General features: G+C 32.0%; 2 long non-coding RNA genes across 2 annotated transcripts; both read left to right on the top strand.

Annotated features, from left to right (window-relative positions):
- The first annotated feature begins 9308 nt into the window (after positions 1-9308).
- Positions 9309-10072, top strand: LOC121116319 (uncharacterized). Its single transcript, XR_005863819.1, has 2 exons — positions 9309-9626; positions 9702-10072. It is a non-coding gene; the product is annotated as an uncharacterized lncRNA (long non-coding RNA).
- A 6606-nt stretch (positions 10073-16678) lies between these two features.
- LOC139905169 (uncharacterized) lies at positions 16679-22599 on the top strand. Its single transcript, XR_011779711.1, has 2 exons — positions 16679-17627; positions 17683-22599. It is a non-coding gene; the product is annotated as an uncharacterized lncRNA (long non-coding RNA).
- Positions 22600-23498: the final 899 nt, after the last annotated feature.

The following is a 23498-nucleotide window of genomic DNA, read 5'->3' as shown; positions in this document are numbered from 1 at the left end:
GAAAAAAATTGTAAAATTTAATTTCAAATATAAAATTTCCCCAAAAAATGTCAAATATAAAACTTTTCGGAATTAATTTTGTGAAAATCCATAGCTATTCATAGAAAAATACATTTTATAGAAAGAAAAGGAAAAATTCCTTAATTTGGAATGGAGGGTCTACAGCCCCTCCATCCCTCCCCTGCAGACACTCCTGTATAATTATATATAATTTTATTTTCTAATATTGGGCAGGGAAGATGCCTTGATTAGGTAGAAGTAGATATTTCAGTACAAGAATTAATCCATCTGAACTAGGAAATACTTTGAAGTTAAATCACATATGATATTTAAATTTTCTTCTCTAATCGAAACGGGATTCCAAGACATGCTCATAATTTAATCCAAGGTACGTATCCTGCCATACGTAGATGTTTGAATCATGAGTTTTAAAATCCACATTTTGGGGAGTCTGAACATTTTATGGGTTAAAATTTCATAGATGCAATTGCAAATTTAAAATAATTAATAAGATAAAATGAAAAATGTCTTACTTCTGACTTGGTACAGTTTTTCAAACGTATAGCCTCATTGGATAAATAATAATACCATGTATATTTTTCGAAAAATGACAAATATAGTTTGAGAGTGTTGTCCTGTGGTAAAAAAAAAATTCTCAATTTTTAAACAGAAGCTTCACTTTATTAAATTTTTACACATTTTCTAAAAAAACACAGACATTATTTTCCTTAAAAATGATCAAGGAGTGTAATTTCAAGAAATCAGAAAATTCTGAACGGGCATTCGTATAGTTAGTATTATAGGATTAACACATTCCAATTGTTAGAAACTCCTCCAATCATTTTTTTTTTTTTTTTCCTAAAAAAATCTTAAATAAATGGGTGAACTATGTTAACTGTTTTTGAAATTTACAAAGGACCTGAGCACGATTTACCTGAGTATCAATAGCTTTAATTATTAACTACAGAGCTCATATATCCATTAAAAAAATGAAAGCATATATCCAAAAAGAAGTAATTATTTATTTATAAGTATTTTTTGTTTTGTTTGGTAGCTATTCAAAATTATCCTTTATTGCTACATAATTGAATAATAATGATATAGTCATAGAATTATATAGAATAGGTCAATAGAATGTAGAAAGGGAAGGTATAAACTTAGCCCAAATTAAAGAGATGTAAAAATGATATAATTATTATAAACTTTAGCAATGAGTTCTACTAAAATCTAAAACTCATTGATGGTATATTTTTATAAATATACGGAACTTTTCAAAGATTCATAATCACGGAACTTTTCAAAGATTCATAATCACGAAACTTATAATTAAAAAAGTTTTTCCCCAGCCCTTTTCTTTTCAAAGTTGATAGTCTTGGATTGGTCTAAAAAAGCTGCAGTACGATCAGTCTGGTCCAAAAATTAATAGAAATTTACTTGAGTCCAGTCGTAATTAAATTTGTCAGTCCCAAGAATTGGTATTTCATGTAAACTACAACAGCCGAAATGACGTAGTTACTAACTACGAAAGCCACATAATAAGAATTGTGACAATAGACTTGAGCGCCAGCTTGCGTCAAACTTATATAACTACAATTGAAGCCTTACACAACTTCAATTCATTACATTGAAAGTAGATAAAACCTAATAAAGTCATTATTAAATGATAACATTTTTTTTTAAATAATACGTTCATTATAGTTTAAACAACTAATTTAAATTACATAACATTACGAGGTACGAAATAAGATTAGACGACTTTTTCCATTATACCATACTCAATAAATATGAAAACTAATATTTATAGAAAATATTTGCTTCCAATTATAAATTACCAAGAATATAAATTAAATAAGGGTGTTATGGCAATAAGGAATTACCTTTTTCATTAAATATTTATTCCTATGGACACCTCAATGTAGGATTTGGTAGAAATTATAATTCCTTTATGTACTGACTTCCAAATACATTCATTTTTGTTTCCTACGCCTATAGAACTAATTATTTTACTAAAATCCTACAAGAAAATCACTGCCGAATCAAACTTTTTTATGTAGGTCTTACTGTTCCCAAGTTTCTTGATGTCATTAAATCAAACCAGTGACCCACTTGCTCACAAAACCAAGCATCCGTTAAATAAAATTCCGGATAATCAAATGTATCAACCAAAAATCTTATTACACTTCCAGTTGCATGACCTTTTTAGGTCTGAAGCAAATGAAATTTTCATCTTTTCAAAATTTCCAAGATAAATACTCTTGGGAAAAAGACGAGGCTGGTTTTGAGCTCCCGATCTCTTTGGAATAGTATTAAATCTTGGAAGGACTGTAATGATATCGTAAATGAGGGGAGTTTACACATAGAGACTATGTCTCCTCCTAGTGTGATATTTTGGTCATTAGTAAGCTGGATACGCAATTTTTTAAGAGATGAAGAACAGCAGCAAAATAAAAAGATCTTTCAAGAAAGAGACAGGATTAGGAAATTTATTCATGATTTTATTCCTATTTATTAAAATTCTTAACTCCTTCTAAACTCCTTCATTACAAAGATCCATATCTATTGTTATGTGAGTGACTATCAACCCGGACTTATGAGCAGTGATTGCACTTTCCTTTAAAGCCAAGCCTACATCTTTATTATTGAAACTCAATCCAGATGATGTAATTTTGACTCATCTCAGTAATGATACAATTAGAAGAGATGCTCATCGTCTAACAATTCATGAAAAACTGATTGGAGATAAAAAGGTTTGTATCTTCTAAGGCCATGTATTTATGTTCACCACATAAAAAGTATTATTTGACAACTGCCTTAGAGATTCCTTCTGGAACGACATTAATTGACTTAACTAGAGAGTCAACGTACCCAAGAGATTCTTCTGAAACACAACCACAGGACTTTTAACCATTTCTGCCTGACTGTCAAATTGACCTTGCCTAATTTGTTGAGCACAGTTGAACTTGACCTTTTTATCTCCAATCAGTTTTTCATGAATTGTTAGACGATGAGCATCTCTTCTAATTGTATCATTACTGAGATGAGTCAAAATTACATCATGTTTACTCAGAGTTAGTTTGATCCTTGTTGTCTTGTTTGCCTCAAAATCCGATTTTGTCACTTTAGCACTCAGTTTGGCTACATAGTCTGACACACCGATCAATGGAATACCCAAGGTAATTGAACCATCCTTATCTGACATTCTTTGGTTGATACAAGTTTCTCCAATTTAATGTATATCAATTTCTTAACAAAATCAAAGTAATCATCTTCATCAAATGAATAAGATTACCTATAATTGATATCTTGAGCAAAATCTTTGACGTCCTTCAATAAACTAGAACATATTTTAACAGTAGCACTATTTATAGGTTTTTTGAACGGAAGCATGTTCTTGAAGTTTAAGCTTAAGAAATATCGATCAATCACATCTTTGATAATAATAGCTTTTAAACTAAATTTTTGATGTATATGACGTCCCAATGACGTCACCAGAAATAGAAGGAAAATATTTCTTCTATCAATTTGCTGTGGTTTCCAGTGGCGTTCGCAGGGGGTGGGATGGAGAAGCCGTAGATGGATTTTTGATTTTTATTATAAAATTTAACATTTGAAATTTTTGTTCAAAAAATTTAATATTTGATTTTTTTGAACAAAAAATTCAATTTCATTTTGCAAAAGAATTTTTATTTTGAAATTTAATTTAATTTTGCAAAAATTTCCCAAAATTTTATTTTTGAAATTTTTTGTTTAATTTCATTTTGCAAAAAAGAATTCCAAAAATTTAATATTTGAAATTTAATTTAATTTTGCAAAAAAATTTCCACAAAATTTTATTTTTGAAATTTTTTGTTTAAAGATGTATATTTTTGAAATTTTCTTACAAAAAAGATATTTTTTGTCCTCTCAATTTCACCGTACACAGCATAGTCATGAGGTTAAATGTTTTTTTTTGTTTTTTTTTTGCACTAATTTTGGACCAACAAGCTTCTTTATGATGGAGAATAATCTTATTCTTTACAGCTGATAGGACCGTCTTAGGATCAAGTGGGAGCTCCTTAGTAAGGATGCACATGTTTGTCGTTGGCTTGCTCTCGATTTTCGCTGATAAACCTGGCAAGAACTCATCAGTGCGTATTTTGTTTTGCCAATCACTTCCAAGCTCCTGTTGAGATTTGTGGATCCAGAAGATCTGGCACGAACTACTTCTTGGACTCGATCTTTAACTGCGGTGTAGATAGAAAAATTGTCGAGGGATCAAAATTGTCAGGTTTGAACTCTAGAACATACTGATACTAATGCTAAAAATGCATTAAAATATAAACTATATGCAAGTCACCAAAATGATGCTTTTGTTTTGTTCTAGCACAGTCTACAAATACGTATACTTTTCTACTCGAGCTCAAAACTCCAAAAAACAATTGTTGCATTCTATGTGGTAGGTAAGTGAATTTGGGTTACGGTATAAAAATTCTAGATTGATCATAGACCGCTATGGTTTTTAGTGTACCGAACTAACTTGAATAACTTGGGATGAACTGGTATTTTATTTTATTTTTCTAATCGGTCTGGATAGATCTCATTGCAAATTTGTTGTAGGCCGATTTTATAGGGATTGTTTAACGTCTGGGACAGCTTGCCTGCAGATGTACGCCACTAGTCTCACTGGAAAACCCTTATAAGATTTTAAACGATAATTATGGCTACATAACTATACATATGGACACCAATTTGAACTCTGTACCTAAATATGTTTCAAAGTTATTTTCATTTAATTAGTAACGCTTTGTGATAACTTGAGTTTGACTTGGATCTTTCAAAATGTACTGGTCGCTTACTCTGACAATATGGAATCTTAGAATCAAGTTAGAACAAAATCGATCATTAACTTTTGCCATAATCTTAGTAACCAACATACAAACAAACAGTGATTATATCACAAGAAAATGATTCATTTGGAAAGAGTTACGTTTTTTAAAAATCCACAGTTGTTCACAAAAAATTAACTTTTTTCGAAAAAAAATTAAAAAATGAAGTTTTAATTGATAAATTTGTTCGAGAAAAATTTCAAAAATCCACAGCTATTAACTTAAAATTAAATTTTTAACTTGTCTGTCTTGGAGAAATATAACTGCAAAGTCTGGGTGCAGGTGGGTTCGTAGGATAATATATATATATTTTTTGTTAGGCAAAATTAAAATCCATATGAAGAATCAACAAGAAATTGTATTCATATTCTTTTGGAAACGGAGCCTATGTAGAGAATATATATATTGGCCATCTTACTATTTGTATGAAATTTTTTGGGCTATCATATAGAAAAATTAATGAATAGCTACGCTTTTAATAAAATATTAAAATCAATATTATAATCAGGGTTGTCTGCAGGGAAGGGGGAGACTAGATGTGTTGTTGCCATCTCCCCATATAAAGGAAAATTTGAAAAATTTGATCAAATTACGCTGTGGACCCAAAATTTTATTTATAATCCTGGGGACGGCTCTGATAATTCTGTATCGAATAAAATACTATGCAAGATTTTAATATCACGAAATATATATATATATGCAAATAATTTTAAAAATTGTGAAGAAATAATATGACAATCATTGTCTCGGAGTACCTAAGAAATAAATAGTAGTTTGACATATATGCCTAACTAACATATAAATTTGTGGCTTTTTTTTTAAGGAAATGTTGCGTGATACAATAAAAGGAACAACGTGTTGGGTTGCGATTTTCTCGTTGTTTAACTTTGTCCTGTCTAGTACAGTCGGTGTTTGGACATGGCATCGAAAGACAAATCGTAGAAGAACGAATCGTTTCACGGACAAAACGTCCAACGGGAAAAATGTAACATAAAAAAATTATGGAGCAAAGAAAATGCAAGAGCAGGATGAAATTGTAACCAATTAATATAAGCAGTTAATAATCAAACATTGCAGATGATAATACGGTGTTTAGAATTATTCTGACTCCTGATATACAGAGAGCGGGGATCAAAGTGTCGCCTACTTTAAACCTTGATAACTTGAAGACGACATTATCAAATAAAAACCGGTTACCAAATAGGAAAGCTATTCTTGTCAGCTGACGATACGTAGTTCAGTTAGCATCATGCCGTCATCATATGAGGAGATGAAGAGCTATAAGTGGAACGAGGAGCTTTCAAGGTCCGCCGTAGTCATGGCATTGATTAATAATAGAGGCGGAATCTCCAATTCAACGATTGCTTCAACCTTAGGAGTGAATTTACGGACTGTTCAGCGTATCTGTAAGAAGCTAGAGGACACCTGGGATGTTGATGCCACCATAAAGAGGGCACCCAAAGAGAAAGGCGCCGACAGGAAGGTCAGGGACACCGACTTTGTCGGCAAGGTGAAGAAAATGGTGGAGGATGACCCAACCAGGTCCATGAAGGCCATGGCGAGGGATCTGGGCTGCCATGAGAAAAAAATAAGGGACTGTGTATCTGAGGATTTAAGGTGCAGGAGCTAAAAGATGCAGGTGGGCCAGATCTTGACCCAGAAGGCAAAGGACAACAGGCTGATGAAGTCAACAAAATTGCTCAACAAGCTCAAGCACCAAAGCAGCCTGGGATGCTGTGGTTTTTCTCTGATGAAAAGAGTTTCTGTCAAGATCAGAAGGTCAACAAGCAGAACAACAGGTGGATAGCCACCTGCACCAGCCATGTGAGGAAGGTAATGAAGACCAAGTTCCCTGCAATGGGTATGGTGTTCGGGGTGGTCAGCAGTGAAGGGCATGTTATGCCTCCCCACATGTATGAAACGGGTCTAAAGGCCAATACAGAGGTCTACCTGGATGTTATGGAGAAGGTGGTTCTGCCCTGGATCCAAGGGGTGGCCGGAGACAGGCCCTGTGTGTGGCAACAAGACTCAGCACCCTGCCATGTGTCCAAAATATCTATGCAGTGGTTGACCGAGAACTGTTATAACGTCGTAACCAATGATTTGTGGCCTCCTAACTCTCCCAACCTTAATCCTTTGGACTATTTTGTCTGAGGATATGTCGAGAGACATACCAACAGACATCCCCATAGCACCAAGGCCAGCCTGATGGACTCCATCAAGGAGGTATTCGGCAACATGGACAATGAGATGGTCAGAAGAGCCTGCGGCCGGTTCAGAGGCCGTATTGAGGCTGTTATTGATGCCAACGGTGACTATATCGAATGAATGGCTACTCTATACCTATATGCTTGTCTTAGTTTTAATTTTCCATAAAAAAGTTAAAAAATGTATATTTTGTGTTGTTTTTTGTAGAATAATATTTCGGGACAATTTGATCCCCGCTCCCTGTAGTGTGGTTAATTCCCCTCATATAACAGTAGTTTTATATTATGATACTAAATTATAAAAAACTAACATATGAAGTTAACGAGAATTTGTGGATAAGATCTTTCATATTATGCCTATATATTCTGATAATAGAAGTATTTAATTTTGCATAGGGGGATTGTCTTGTATTTATTTGATGAGATTTTAGAGAAAGAGTATATATAGGTGACAAGGCATAGGACAGGATGTTTTATTGGCTTTTGTTGTTCACGTTTGTCGTATAATATAGGGAAATATCCTATTTAAACTCGGGAATTTCAAACAAATAGAGATACAACACTTTGAAAAGAGCTCATATTGACGGTTTTTAGACTCAAAATCAAATAATTTTGTCAGCACTAGGAACAAAATTATTTATGTAGAGGAAGATATGTTTTAGTCCTCATTGGACAAAAAATTCATATACAATTCCAAAAAAAATCTCTTGAGAGCTTGCAAAATAGTTACTTATCCATACTGATTGGTTCGGTACTTTTATTCAGTATGGATTTAACTCACAAATTCATTATTCCTCCCCTTCTCTGTTTAAAATCTAAATGTATCTTTCCCTATGACGAATCCTGAAAATGAAAACGTCGTTTTTCTAATTCAAAATCCTACAGGGTGGGATACAATTCAAATTTAGGTAGTTTATCATAAGTTTACGGAAGCTAAGACCCTGTTTATTGCTTTTATTTGAGCAGTCCTAGGTATAACAATATATGAATAATATTACCTCAATATATAAATAAAAGCAACAATATTTGTGATGAGAATAAGACTATTTTATTTAGAACAGAAAAGCAATTTAGACTTCTTTCTGGCAATAGCAACAAAATAGCATTGGCTGAAAAAAGGAATAGTTATTCATAGTGAAGAACTCCTTTTGTGGCGTGCATTAATAGTGCGCCAAGTTAGAATTATTTCTCTCTTTCGGCGCTAATAGACAAAAGGAGAAAATTGGGCAAGTTCAAACTTGCAATAATTATTCGACAAGTTCATACTTGTAATTATTAATTATGCTAACGTGGTTTGTATAATACAAATTGCAATATTATGCTAAAATGATAGATTTGCAGCGCCAAATGCTAAAACAACAAGCAGCTAAGATATTATTGTTGAAACAAATAGCAAAAAACTAAAACAATATGTAATTATAATTTATAAATGCTTAATCTGCTGATTATTTGTAAATGAATTAATTAATAACGTCGAAACAACCATCATAAATTTAAAAACCTAAATAGATCTTCCTTTAAATAGAATTAAGATGACGTTTTAAATAATTAAAGATTTGCTCAAGCCTGAAATTAAATTTATAGAAAAAAAAATTAAAAAATTAAATTTCCAATGTTAAATTTTTGGGAAAAAAATACAGAACCCACAGCTATTTACAAGAAATTAAATTTTCTTGAAAAAATTTCAAAAATCGATACCTGTTCGAAAAAATTTCAAAAAATAATTTTCAAGTATAAAATTTTTAGGAAAAAAAAATCAAAATCTATAGCTATACGCAGAAATTTATTTTATTTGATAGAAATTTGAAAAATTAAATTAAATTTTTTGAAAAAAATTTAAATAATAAATTTTTGAGCAAAAAGAAAAAATCATTAATTTGGGAGGGCTACAGTCCCTCCAGCCCACCACTTACAGATGCCCTTGCATGACCCGACACATTCGGAATCCTCAAAAAAGAAGGCAAAATATCACGCTGCAGGAGATATATAAATTGTTCGCAAATCTTCAGCCTCCAGTGGTTGATAGGTGCATAACTTGTTCGCAATAAGGGCTTTGGCATTACTCATGTTTTTCAACATTTTGCTACTGCAAACTACTTGTATTAGGTATGAATTTAAAGAGCATGACTTAAATACTATAAAAACATATATAATATGCAAAAAAAAATAATCTGGAAAATTTTGAAACATCTCAAAAAAAACACAATACAATTTTTTATTTGGGAGTAGTTTATGAAGTCATGTTGAAGCTCAAAAAGAAAAAGAATAACTACGCAAGCAATTTCATGCACTAAACAAATAATTATTTCATTATTTAATTGTATTTTAATTTACAACGTAGTATTTTACAATAAACTCGAAATTCTGTGATATGGGTTTAGTAATTATTTAATTGTTGCAATGGAAACTACAAAAATTAGATCTGCAGGTGCCATTATTGGCTTAGGAAATACTGTTACGATAGAAAATCGTAGATTGACAGCAGTCTGCCTTCCAGACTACCATCAGGCTCTGAGTTTTACTTTGTGGCACATACAGAAAGAGGTTGGCAAAGGTAAATGAATTCAGCAACGCAATTAAAAATCTGCTTGTTCCATCCATATTAAGCTAAAAACTTTCTTTTACAAAGGAAATATTCCTATCCTCTTGCTGCAAATCAAGGAATACTAATACTACTGAAAAGGAAAGATAAATACGACGCTTACACACAGAGGACAACTGTTTCTTTTTCTGTAACTACGAGAATGGGAAATGACTGGCATGAACATTGATTGACTCACGATCTTAAATAATACATTTATTAACTTATCCAATATTATATGTATCCCTTAATTTAATCATTTCATTTTATGTTCAGACAAACTTACTAGATTATTTGTGTTACTTTCGATATTCATTTAGCATATATTTTTTTTACATTAGTTTAAAAATAGTTTATATTTCATATGTAGTTATAATAAAAATACAAGTGAACTAAAGTCAACAGTTAGGTAGAATAAATTTTTGTTACATTTTCCAAATTTATTCAATATAAGTCATGATGAAAATCCGTTGTGTTTTTTAGGTACCCTGTTAATGTATAATTGGTAATGTAAAGAAGGAATTTTCTTTTCCTTAGCAGTTGTCATTATTATTTAATTCCTGAGTAGTAAAATTATTCAATTATTTACAAAATCTGATTGAACATTCGTGTGTGCTCAAAAAAGACGGATTGTAACCCTGAGGATTTGTTACGGATTTGTAATAGTAAGTCAGAGTAGAATTGGGCATCGTCATTGGAGTAATTCTACAAAATATCCTTGCTTATATCCTTTCCATCTTCCTCTCTATTAACAGCTGATCTAATGAAACGTTATAAACATTATTTTTTCTTTCCTCTTAAACATAAATCAAATGGTCTTGATTACTATGTTGATTTTTGGTTCTTTTTTAACACTGAATTCTCATCATTGAATATAAGCAACCTAACAATTAATATACAGAGGACTAATCAACACTCCAGTCATTGATCGTTGCTTCGTCAAAGACAACAAGATTAACATTTCCTTCAAGTTCTTTCTTAATCTTGGACAACAATACTTCACTTTGTTATGGCGTACCGAGAAGGAAGGAATTTGCTGGTATAAAGTTCAATTAATATACAAGATGGGGATGACTACCAATATGGAGTGGGATATTTCTACAATGTCCCACTACATATTGATCTTGACATAACATTCCTTGATTCAATTATATGCTTAGAATAAAGATTCAAATTATTAGCGTCAATAAAGATTTTTTTATTCTGTTTAAATTCAAATTTTCCAAAGGCTTGGATTCTAAAACCACAAAGACCGTATGACAAAAATCCGAAGGCCTTGCCATACATCTTGACTTTTTCTCTTTGATTATCGACAAAAAAGGAATTAATATTTATATATAACAATTATATGGTGAAATTTAATGTTAAAAAATAAAATAAATGTTAATTAGATTTGTTTTGTTTTTTTACAATGATAATATTTTATTTACAACATGTGAGAGTTCTTCATAAGAAAAGTAGGCAATATTGGAATTGTAGTTCTAGAAGAATTTCACGTAAAAAAAATTAAATTACCTCTTATATACGTATTATATTTTATACGAATATAAGTATGTATAAATTTTATCTTGCATAAGCTATAAAAGCAACATAAGTTTTTACTTATAAATTGGACAAAATTTTTACTTAAACGTCGGTAGTATCCATCACAATTATTCATTTGAACAATTTGTGTCGTTTTTTTGTTGTTGTTTTTTTGGTCCTGTTGATGAAGATGGAATTGATCTTTGACATCCTACATAATATTGAAACCGATTCTTGGCAATAACAAATTTTTAATTGAGAGCTAATATGATTTCTATATTTAGGGTTTAATATTGTAATGTCAAGAATCCATATTGTCAACTCTTCCCTTGGCTTTATTGAGAGAATTACCATTTAATGGAAACAAATGGCCCAAGAATGGATCCTTTCCCTCAAATTTGAACATTTGGTAAGTCATTCAATAAAACTGATTAAGATAATATTTGAATATTGTATCCATTCTTGGCTATACAACATTGGTTGAGAAGATTTAATTAAGGTTATGATAAAAAGTCCTTATTGGACTCAGACTAGAGCTAATGATGCACTTTGAAGTAATTCTTGGTTATGTTTTTCCCTGGTACAGAGTTGGATTTGTGTTTACTTCCTTTTAACCCTCCCAGAGTTCCTCACAGAGAATATAATACAACGTCATGACGGCTAAGCTGTTTTTCTCCAATGTGTTCTTCAAATTATCTAGGTTATCATTTTAATTTTTGTTTTTGTGGATAGTATTATTTTCACCTGTGGTTATAATTTATAAGCCAAAGGAAGAATGATGGCCTCTGTGTGTGGAAAAAAGTGAGAACGAGTTTAAGACGAATATGTCACAGTAGAGATTGAGATCTGTCCTAAGACAGATTACGATTATGATCTCTCCTAGGATAATCTACGATTCTACTGAATTTCAATCTCTACTGTGACATATATATACAATAGTTAGAGGGACAGATAAAAAAATCTCAGACAAAGTTTATCTCTCTCTTTTTTTTTTGGTTATATATAGTAATTACACATTTGAAACTAACTAACATGACGCTTTTAAAAATAAAAAAAACTAATTTTTATGTGAATTACTGATTTTTTTTTTTTTTTTTTTTAACTATTTCACTCCAATATCACTGGTAAATGATTAATGAAGAAAAATGCAGGATACTGTTATGTATTTAATATCTCCTTACATGTTTTTATCTTCTTGTAAATTCGTCTATGTATTATAAGTACTGTGTTTACGTGTTATAAATAGTATCGTCTTTTGTAAATATATTAGAGTATATTTAGAAGACACATGATCTAGTGTTACATTATTCCTCCACGTGAATTCTTCTCCTCATTTCTCTCGGTCATCCTGGATCTCTCCACCTTATAAAGAAGTTTGACTCTCTCGTTCGTCAAGACGCAACATTGGCGACGAGGATGGGATCAGGATTACGTGACCTCCCTGCTGTGGGATCGTCGGCGAAGCTAGCCCTGTTGGAGTTGGGTAGCCCTTTTTCGTCGATGGGGAGAACACTCGTTCGTCTACGGAAGGCGGAGCAATATGGACTGTGCCTATGTTTGGGCCTCGTGGAGGAAGGAAGAGAACCTTGGTCACTTTCAAGAAGTGAAGTATGTGTCCGGGTCAGGGACCACATAATTAAAAGTGGATTTAGTCCCACACAATTTTGGTTCTCTACTGTTCCTACTCTCCCGTTCCCATCATTGGTTAATGGATGTGGAACGGTCTCTCTTCTGGATCATCCCGAGTTGGATGAGGGTACATCGAGAAAGATGACTCCCAGGGACGAGCAGGGTGCTCAGGTCCTTAAAACCTCAACAAGGGTGAATGTTATTTCTCCCAGGGACGAACAGGGTGCTCGGGTCCTTAAAACCTCAACAAGGGTGAATGTTATTTCTCCCAGGGACGAGCAGGGTGCTCGGGTCCTTAAAACTTCAACAAGGGTGAATGTTATTTCTCCCAGGGACGAGCAAGGTGCTCGGGTCCTTAAAACCTTTATGAGGAGTATTGTCCTCCTTTCTCCGGTGCGCGTGCTGAGAGCACGGCACGTCTATGGAGATAAACTTTTGCAGTACAAGGAAGAATATTTTGTCCTCGCCTGGACATGGATGGAGCGGATCTATAGGCTGCTGTTCATGGAGAGGAACCTGTTTAAGCACCGCCATGGATTTGGTGCTTGGGGGGTGATGTTATGTATTTAATATCTCCTTACATGTTTTTATCTTCTTGTAAATTCGTGTATGTATTATAAGTACTGTGTTTACGTGTTATAAATAGTATCATCTTTTGTAAATATATTAGAGTATAGTTAGAATACACATGAGCATATAAACTGTGTAGCTTTATTCCTCCACGTCATTTCTTCTCCTCATTTCTCTCGGTCATCCTGGATCTCTCCTATTATAAATAAGTTTGTGTCTCTCCCTCGTCAAGACGCAACAGATACACAATCAATAATATTCACACACCATAAATTAAATAAAGACCGTTAAAACAAATAAAAACCACACGAATAAAATATGTGTAAATACAATTCATAGACTTGAGGTTTTGTCGATTTCTAAAAAAATGTTCCGAGAAATTAATTAGTAAAATAATTGTATAATTATTCTATAACAAAACTAATATAAAAACATACGCCGTATGAATCCCAATACTTTCCCAAAGGACTTCAATAAAAATTAAATTCACCTATTGAGACCTGTGCCACTTTTCTTAAGATATGATATCCCAGGGATGCCCTTTTCTTCAACATCGTCTGAAACTTTGGCACTGCAAAATATAAGAACGATTTTAAGACGAACTTAAGTTGTTTTAATATTCCTTTTGCAAACAAATATTCTACGTTCTTAATACCAATCAAAGCTTACTTCAAATACCAGTTTCTCATCTTACAATTCAAAATGTTTTTGTTTTTTTAAAACTTACATTAAAGCATGTGCGGCTCGACAAAAAATTCAAGATATGTACACAAGAAGCAGTCGAAAAAAGGAATAACGATGAAGATCGAGCATTTTTATTATCCATTAATTCAGAAAAATTAGCAACGTTTTGTGTATTTGACAGTATAACGTTTAGCAAGGACAACAGAAAAGAAAAACACATTGAAGAAGAAATTAAAAAAATTAATCATTATCTCACATCTATTATACATATATAACAGATATTTTGTATATGTTACTGACTCAATAAAATATATAAGTACTTGGTGACCCTTACAGACCATCTCTGATTTGACTCCTTTTTTTTGCACAAACTCTCAGGAGATCAAGTCTCACATTTGAAAGATTGTGTAACAAAATACACGAATTTATGGGGGTTTGATGCATCCTAGCCGGAAACCCCCGCATTTACGGTTTAAAAAAAAATCCATATTCGTTTAGTTATTAAAGCTCGTACGCGACGGGTTTGTACTGAGTTTTGGCTCGGTATAACCCTTATGGTTCCGTACGTTTTTACCTTCTCTGTGGTAGGGGGGTACGTATATATATTATCACATATTAAATATTTTGCTGTTATATATATATTTTTAATTAATAGATTTCGATAGTGAGGTAGGATTTTAATCCATAAGCATCCTATTATATAAGAAATATTTTATGTATTTGCTAATTCAAAAAAGAGATACTCATAAAATGATAAAATACATCCCAGTTGAGCAAAAACCGAGTGGTATGGCGGAGGGATATTTTAAATAAATTTTCCAATGTTTCCAAGTTAGCTTGTAGATACCTTGCAACTAAAGGTATATCTGTATCAAGCGAAATAATTTTTTCGACATATGGCGAACTTGCAACTGCTAATCGATCTTGCTTATAACAGAAAAATGTAGACAAGTTCATCTTTTTGAAAAAAAAGAAACTATAAATTCATGGACAATAGTATTAAATATCACCTTTTCATATTTTATATCAAGCTTTGTTTTTTAAGAGAAATTAAGTTTATATGTAAAGAAAATAAATGATTAATGAATAAAATATCAAAAAAAAAAAAAAAAAAACTTGAAAAACTACAGTAATTTTATTTTTAAAAAACGCGGTGCGTACCAAACCGTGGATTTAGCTGCAGTTACAGCCATAGTTTTCATGTTTATTTTATTGTGACTAGAAATTACTTAAAAACAAAAAGACTTTTGCATGAGATGGTTATGCATATCTACTTGATAAAGAAAATTACGATACCATCTATTGGAAATTTGATAAAAGAGGTGCATGGAGGGGCAATAAATAGAGTCATAGGTGTCCCTAGGGGGGTGGCTGGAGGGGTGTGAGTACCCCCTCCCCACCATAATCAAGCAATTTTTCATAAGTTACTGATGTGTATGAACTCATACGAAATTTTTTTAAGGTTTTCTTTTCCTTAAAAAACAGTCAATCAAATTATGCTATGGAGCTAAAATTTTAATTTTTGAAAATTTCTATAAAAAATAGGATGCCCCAGCCAACAATTCAATCAGCATCACCAGATTCATGGCCTCAGATCTCTTTGTTTTAGCATTTTCCTCGTTTCGAAATTTTCTCATAAAAATAGTCAGTTCTACGTTTTGTCCGTTCGACGTATTACCCCAGCGCCTAAGCTGAGGTAGCCCCAAACCTTGCTACATCGTTATTTTTTAGATCCAGTAGTAACGCAGTAAATGAGTTTTTTTTTTTTTTTTTTTTTTGCTCCTCGTACAGCTATTTGTTTGCTTATTATTTTATAAAAACATTAGTTTTAATTTTTTAATGGTGTTTTTGTGTATCTAAATTTATATAACAGAACTTGTATTTTTGCAGTGATGTAATTTATTTCCACTTGACGTGGGCTGGTATAAAAATAACAAGAATCTTTATGTACAAGACTTAACTTATAAGTTAAAAAAACTAAATCTCTTGGTTCATTATTCTAATTATATCAGTACACTCGAATAAAAATTGTTAGGATGTCTTCAGGGATTGTTAACAGAAGAAACATGTTTTCTCTTTCGATGTTTTACCATATAAACTATCCAAGGTTAGTAAGTTGGTCACCACTGTGTACTATATCCAAAAAAATGAATAGTCTTTCATCTTATCAAGCGCTTTGTTTTTCTTCCTCACCAAGGCATTAAAGCCAACCCTATATTTCTTCTTCTTTATTTGATCCAAAAATTGATTTCGTTTTGATATAGATCAAACACTCAAGAATGAGTCTTTCATAGACCAACAGACAAACTTTGATTTATTCATATCGATATTGTTCATTATTTGTATTGAAGAACAAGTTCCTGGGATTGGTCTGAGCTGATCAAAGAAATTAGACCAACAAAACATTAGTTACAAGGTTAATTGTCTCAATATTCATAAATTAATGATAAATTATGTTTTTTTAAATCACATCTATTAAATGACCTTGAAACAACTTATTTTTTAATTTAATTGCTCAAGTCAATTTTGATAAATTAACCTTTAACCTATTTTTGACCTCAATGACAATTACTTAAAGTGTTAAATTTTTGTTTTCGCATACATTTTGCGTTTTCATTTTTTTCAATACTATATGTCTATGGGTTCGTCATAAATTATATGGAAACATAATAAATTGTAATAGTCATGTATTTTTAAAATTTTAAGATGAACTATTAATATATATGATCTAAAAATGTATTTAAGATAATTAATAAATATTGATTCCTGTGAAATTCGTAATGTTTATTTTTAAAAAATACATATATTTACACAAGGGTCGTTTGAAAAGCCCATTCAAAGTCTTAAAAATGGCATTACAGGCGTATATCGAGGTTTTGCTTAGTTAGTAACATCTCTTGGAAGAACACACACCTACTTTCAGCCAGATCTCTCTATTTCTTTCGGTTTGGCATCCGTTTGAAAGTGATTTTGAAAGAATGGAGGAAAAATAATTTGGGTTTTGATCAAACATTACTTTATGAAAGGCGAAACGCCTCGGGAGACTAAAAAGAAATTTCATAAACAGTATGGAGAATATGCACCTTCGATTAGAACAGTTTATAAGGGTCTTCAACTTTTTTGGAGTGGCCATTTAAGCACAAGTGAGGCTGAACGTTCTGGACGCCCTGTTAGGTTACTACTCCAGAAATCATTGATAAAATCCATGATACGGTGATGGATGACAGAAAAGTGAAGGTGCATGAAATTGCTAGTACAATAGGCATCTCTAGTTGGAATCCTATTTCCATTAATTTGGTGATCACACCAGCTGAGATGTGGGCTGAGGCATTGTCGTGATGGAAAAGGATTTTTTTTTGAGGAAATCTTGCCTTTTTTCTTGGTGCTCGTTTTTCAAACGGTCCAATAACGATAAATAATATGCTCTTGTAATAGTTTCACCATTGACCAGATGGTCGAAGAGATTCCTTGTGAATCTAAAAGCCAGTCGTCATAATCTTTCCCGCCGATTCCTCGATTCAAACGAACGCCAAACAGAAAGAAATAGAGCGATCTGGTTTAAAGTAGGTATGTGTTCTTCCAAAAGATATTACTGAATAAATATAACCTCGATATCCACCAGGAGGGTTACCTTGGATTTTGCACAGACCTTTTCAAACAACCAACGTATATATATACGACGATGGATCATCAAGAAATTGTATTCCAAAACACTAACAAGTGAAACAATACGACAGATTACAACACATACAAAGTAAATTTTAGTGTTCGTGAGATAATGCCAAGTCAGAGGAACATTTGGGCAAACAAAAAGGCATTCAAACCATTTTGACTGCACAAATACGGGGATGCTATAAATCAGAAAGAGCCCACCGAGAAAACAGCCGTGTTTATGCGTATCTCAAAAAGTGAATCGTACTTCAAGAAGCCTCAACAATCCAAATTTTCAAAATGAAGAGGTTCTATTTTTAAACCGCTGTTTTGTAGGAGAAGGTTTAAGGGAAAATGTAATAAAAATTTGTTATTCCCATGATATAATCTTTCTTTTTTAAATAAATTATGAAAGCATGTTTTAGTATTTTCCTTACAAGTAAAACAAGAAATCTTTTAAATCATAACACCCCTTCATTTAGAAAAAGAGGATTGCTACACGTCGTTACCTTTATTGTATCATGCATCCTTTCCTTCAAAAATAAACAAGAAATCAGACCAAAATCTGCTTCTAGTGGGTCAATTCTTCCGTAATATGTACGTGTTATTATTTTATTTATTTTTTTCACCAATATCATTGGTAAATAATTATTGGAGAAAAATACAACATATCCAATCAATAATGTACACAGATAAATAATTAAATTCCGTTAAAACAAATAAAAACCACACTCTGAATAATAAAATATTTGAAAATACAATTTACAGATTCGAGGTTTTGTCAATTTCTAGAAATTTTTCGACAAATTTATTATCAAAAATAATTTTGTTAATAAACAATAGCAAACTAATAACAAATAAACGCACGCCGTATGTATCTCATTACGTTTATTGGCTACGGACTTCTTCTTTAAAATTATAAATAGATTTGTTATTCAATAGTTGTTGGGAATTGTTCATAGATTAAAATTAGCTATTTGGAATGCAACCAATCAACGTTTAGAGCACTGATTAGGAGGAAAGAAGCAGGAAAATGCACAGTTGACAAAAAATACACTATATATATTTTTGTGTTGGCGAGGTAACGATATGGTTGAGGCTTGAAGTCATAGAGAAATAAATATACATTAGGGGACAAGTTATTTTTGTGTGACCCGTAAGTCTAATGCAAAGGTTTTTTAGTGCTAGTAATTTTGCCTCAAAGAAATTTTGCCATATGACATATTCGCCGTCTTTTTGTGTTTTTACATTATCAATTCAAACTTTACAGTGTATCTCAATCAGATTAATTATATAGGTAAATCAATAAGAAAATAGATTTATCATGTTGAAATAATTAATAAATAATAATAATAAAGTATTAGTCAAGGAGTTCTAACACTACCTACAGGGTGGTCCAGATAAATTGGTAAAATTATTTTAAAGGCTTATAACGAACAAACTAGATGGGATAGAACAATCATTTTTTTGTATGTACTTGCAGACTACATTTAATAACATTCAATTATTCATAATGAGATCGATCTTCTGACCACAAGGTGCTGGAAGCTTTGTTAAGCCTTTAAAGGCTTACCCAATTTGTATGGAGCACACCTGTAGAAGAGCACAAGCTCCAAACAAACAAACCCGTTGTAAAGAAAAATATCATTTCTGATGAAAAATTCATCTATTTCAACTCGTATAAACTTTGTACAATTATAAGGCTAGAATATTTGTCGTAGTTGTAATTATATATCAACATCACGTAATATTTTGAGCTACTCTTCCATTTTGGGATAACACTGGAAACCCCAAAAATGATGAACTCACTGTATGTATACAATTAATTATCAAAGAAGAACAGGGTTGACTATAAAATTCATGAATAAACTATAAATTAGTCATATTAATAGTTTTTTTTTTTCTTTTTTTTTCTTCTCCTAGCTATATAATTAATCTGATCGAGATACAACAGTAAAGTTCGAACCGGGAATATAAAAACATAAAATGCAGATAATATGTCATTCGGCAAAATAACCAGGGGCAAAAATATAGGCGGCAAAGTTACCTAGAATCTCATTTTTGATGGCAGTTTGACATTATGAGGCAGTCATTTTTTTTTTAATATACAGCTCCGTTTCAAGAGAGTTCAGCTGCTATCCAAATAAATTGGGTACATATGTCTTTGAAGAACAATTTTAGACTATTCATTGTCAACCCAACTTATTGTTTTGTTTTGCTTGTTTTTTAACCAGTAACTGAGATAATTAAATTGATTAAATTATTAACCAAAACAATATCCCAAGTATAGGAGAAAAGTTAGATCCTTATTTGGATGATTCACTTGTCAATATTATGATTATTAATATTATTATTCACATAACATGACGTCACACGTCATGTTATGTGAAAATTCCGGAATTACTTAGTATATAGGAACTATCAGGAGGTACGACTTTCTATATTTTGATTGAATAAATCCTACCTTTCAAAAAATACTCTTGCAAATGACAGACTAATTAATTATTTACGATGAAAAATCTAGGGTATATTTAGCTTCTCAGGCAAACTCCTTAAAAATAAAGGTTGCTTCGGGACATATAATTATATGTTTGTTGTAAGATTGGAACAATTAAAATGTAGTATAAACAAAAATTTGAAATAAACATACAATTTGGCATATTTTTATTTGGATTACTGATAAAAATCAATTATTTAAAGTTAGCTATAACCTATAAAAAGGATAAAAATGATCGAAAAATTCAAATCCAAGATTTAACTACAGAGTGGGACAGGGGGAAAATACCCAATGTAATATTATTTGAAACCATCACAGCAATTGATCAATTAATTTACCACTTCATATGAGTATGAATTTTTTAATCTACATGCAATATTTATTATTTAGTTTCGGTTTATCGGTCGTTTTGAAAACTTTACTTAATATTAAAGGCTTACTCTTATTTCGTGGTACACATAATTTAAATTATAATAAAATCCGAAGTGTATTAATTGAGTGTCTTCAAACTTAGCGAAAGATAGGTTTTGTAACTCAAGATCCCTTATGTAAAGTTCCGACTCAATTAATTACTAAACAAACGAGAACGAGTAAAACGGAGAAACAAAGGAGTGAAATTTTAAAGCTTCTCCTACACGGCATGTTCAGGGAGCTCGGATACATCCGTGCCACTGTTTATCTTATTTACCTTTATTTTCAATGCAGATACTTACATCAAACTTTTGGATATGAAAGTGCTAACTGGGGAAAGAGAAATGTTCGGGGATAGCTTTTTTTTCATTCAAGATGAAGCTCCGAAGCATGAGAGAAAACTTTCCAGACTTTAGGACCTCAACATGTTACCGTCCTCCTCTCCAGACGCAAATTCCTTGGACTACTCTATCTAGGCGAGTTTGGAGAAGAGGGTGATTAAAACTCCTCACACGAGTGTCCAGTGCCTAAAGCTTCTATCAAGAAGGAGTGGACCAAGCTCAAATCTGACAACATAGTCAAGGCCTGCAAAGGATTTAGACCTCGTATTGAGGCAATTATTAGAGTTGAGGACTCCCATATCCAATAAAAGTTGTGCAGATCACTATTTTTAGATGATTCTTTTAAATAAATCTCCTTATGCAACTTCTTGTTTGAATTTTACTCTTGAAAAAGAAAAAAGTAAAAGGTGTACCTCTAGATAAGATCAACCCTGTATATAAAAAATAAAAGTACAAGTTATTTATTAAGCCGTCGACAAAATTTTCGAGATAGTTTCAAAGATATTCCATTTTCTAAGGCAAGATGGTAGAATAAAATTGAAGTATATGGGCCTGACATTTCCTGATAGCTTTACAATGACATAGAGGGAGTTGATCTCGAGTAACAGTTGCCTACGAAGGATTATTAGAGGAAAAAAGGGTAATGACCTTTATTTAAAAGGTCAGTACTGCTTCTGCTGTTCAAGCCTAGCGACTCATGAAAGCTATGAATATTTTTCCGTTTTATTTATAATTCCTGTGTCATATTGAACCAGTCTCCATCTATTTTTGAAAGAAGCTTCCAGTAAAAGCTTAAGAGGGGACAATGGCCTTCTCCTTATTAAGCTGATCCCCAGTTACGACATTGCAAACGTCCCATGTGTAAGGGAAGATCTAAATTTGGGTGTTGCAGATACAATATTGGGCATTATCCACATTTATTCTACATTTATGACAAATAATAGTAATTATAATGTTTTTACTTGAAATTTTGCTCATGTAAATACAAAATGAACCTATATGAATATAATTTTACAAGATTTAATTGGGGTACCGGGGATCTTTTATAAGAATAATTATCTTATTTTGGTGAAGTAAAAAGTTTTGTGTTTTTTCGCTAGATGTCTATAATGAGCTATATTTCACGTTTTATACATTGCATCTTGTTTAAAGGTTAAGCGTACCCTTAAAAAAGTTATTTATAGTTTTGTGTTTGGTGAAGCTAATTGTTTGTTATATCGTTCCAAAATGGATGTAAAAAAAGAGAAAATTCGATACATTCTTCAGTATCTCTACTACCAAGGTGAAAAGGCAAAGCATGCAGCCAAAAAATGTGCTGTTTATGACCCCAATACAGTATCGATTACAACATCAAAGCAGTGGTTCCAACAATTTTGTTCTGGTATTATGAAGTCGAAAATATCGACAAAATAATGTAAATCTTTGAGTTGGACCGGCATCTCAACCCTTATTCCATTGCCAAGGAACTGAAGATTAGCCAGAAAAACCATTTGGAACCATCTAAATTAGATAATCCTAACTATGTTAATTTTTTTTCTTCAAAATAAAGTGACAAATGGTCTAAGAATTTTTTATAACTGTCCTAAATAATTATCGCCTGTAATAGGTTAATTTGAAATATATTTAATCATAAAATCAAGACTTTTTTTAAAAATTTATAAAGATCCCTACAAATAATTGATTTATTTAATATAATTGACATTGGACTCTATAACAACCTTAATGGAAGATGGAAACTTTTGAAAACCAGGATTTTTTTTTGGAGAGCTGGATTTTGCATCCCAAATTGTTGTTTTATGGTTTACCAACACGGCTTGATGGAACCACTTTGACTTCTCCAAGAAAACTCCAAGAGTTTTTCATTGGCCTTAAGTGCATCATCTTTCTGCGAAACATAGTTCCCATTGGGATTACTGGTACGAATTTATAGTCTAACGATATATTCAAGTACTCAAATATAAACCTTGCCCCCAATTTTAGTTTCCTACTTAAATAAATATAGTGGAATAACGTTTTCGTCGGACACCTTTACTCGAGTAACCAATATTTGAGCTTAATATTTTGCACCCCTGGGACATCTTCTTTTTTCCTCCCAAACTTTAAAAATCGTTTAGGCGGTTGTAATGTCGAGCAATGATAAAAATACTTTTGTCATTTTGGTACTTGGGCGTCAAGCATATTAGTCACCTTTGATGATCCTAAAAACATTTTTTATGGGACAGATGCAATCATCCCTTTGTCTGAAAGCTTATATACTCTTCTAAAGCAATTTTTTATTGGTCCCCACGTAAATCCTTTGTATATTATATATGTCTAAAGTACTTTGCATCTTTTAATTAAAAAATTGAGCCAATGTTGTTACATCACTTTATAGAGTGATTTCACTAACTTCACTAATTCTATCATTATTAAAGGCAACACCTACTTGGGAGCTTGATATATACATTTTTTTCCCCAAATAAAATGGATTAATTTATAATAAATCTTGATGAACTTCATTAAATGACTTTGTATTTTTAAATCCCAGTTACGCCATCA

This window comes from Lepeophtheirus salmonis, chromosome 4 (assembly GCF_016086655.4).
Source record: "Lepeophtheirus salmonis chromosome 4, UVic_Lsal_1.4, whole genome shotgun sequence".
In the NCBI taxonomy this organism is placed as follows: Eukaryota; Metazoa; Arthropoda; class Copepoda; order Siphonostomatoida; family Caligidae; genus Lepeophtheirus; species Lepeophtheirus salmonis.
This window is presented reverse-complemented; position numbering and strand designations above follow the sequence as displayed.